The 530-nt window shown below is 56.8% G+C and overlaps 1 long non-coding RNA gene across 1 annotated transcript; it reads right to left on the bottom strand.

Moving 5' to 3' along the window:
* Positions 1-63: 63 nt before the first annotated feature.
* On the bottom strand, positions 64-530 carry LOC106119580 (uncharacterized). Its single transcript, XR_001227968.1, has 4 exons — positions 479-530; positions 307-372; positions 178-231; positions 64-88 (listed from the first exon to the last, which is right to left on the bottom strand). It is a non-coding gene; the product is annotated as an uncharacterized LOC106119580 (long non-coding RNA).

Genomic DNA, 530 nt, shown 5'->3' with positions numbered 1-530 from the left:
TTGATGTGCTTGCGCTTCTCCTCCGCGCACTTGTTCTCCTTCTCCTTCTCCTTCTCCCCCTCCCCACCCTCGCCCTTTTTGCCTTTATCTGTTAACAAATTGTATTTGAATACACGCTTTTCAAAACATGATCATGGTGCGTGCGTCGGGACAGGAGACGCAGCGACGTGTTCTCACCCGGGTCTTTGCCGCCGGTGCTGGTCCTCCGGCCGCCGCCCGGCTTCTCCTTGTCTGTAAACAATTATCATACAATGAGCAGTGTGCGTGTGTTTGTGTGTGTGTGTGTGTGGGTGTGTGTGTACGTACTGGGGGGCGGGGCGTCGTCGTCGTCGCGCGCGAAGGCCGCGTGCACGCGCCGCATGCGCCCGTCCTCTGCAACACATAAACACCACATTCCTTAACTAACGGCAGCTTCGGTAGGTCCCGAGGTCAGGGATAAGTTATATGTATCGCGTAGTTATATAGATGCGGCACTAACGTGTGGGCGTGTCGGCGGAGGGCGTGGGGCTGGGCTTGGTGCGGAAGCTGAT

This window comes from Papilio xuthus, unplaced genomic scaffold (assembly GCF_000836235.2).
Source record: "Papilio xuthus unplaced genomic scaffold, Pxut_1.1 DF829206.1, whole genome shotgun sequence".
Lineage (NCBI taxonomy): Eukaryota > Metazoa > Arthropoda > Insecta > Lepidoptera > Papilionidae > Papilio > Papilio xuthus.
This window is presented reverse-complemented; position numbering and strand designations above follow the sequence as displayed.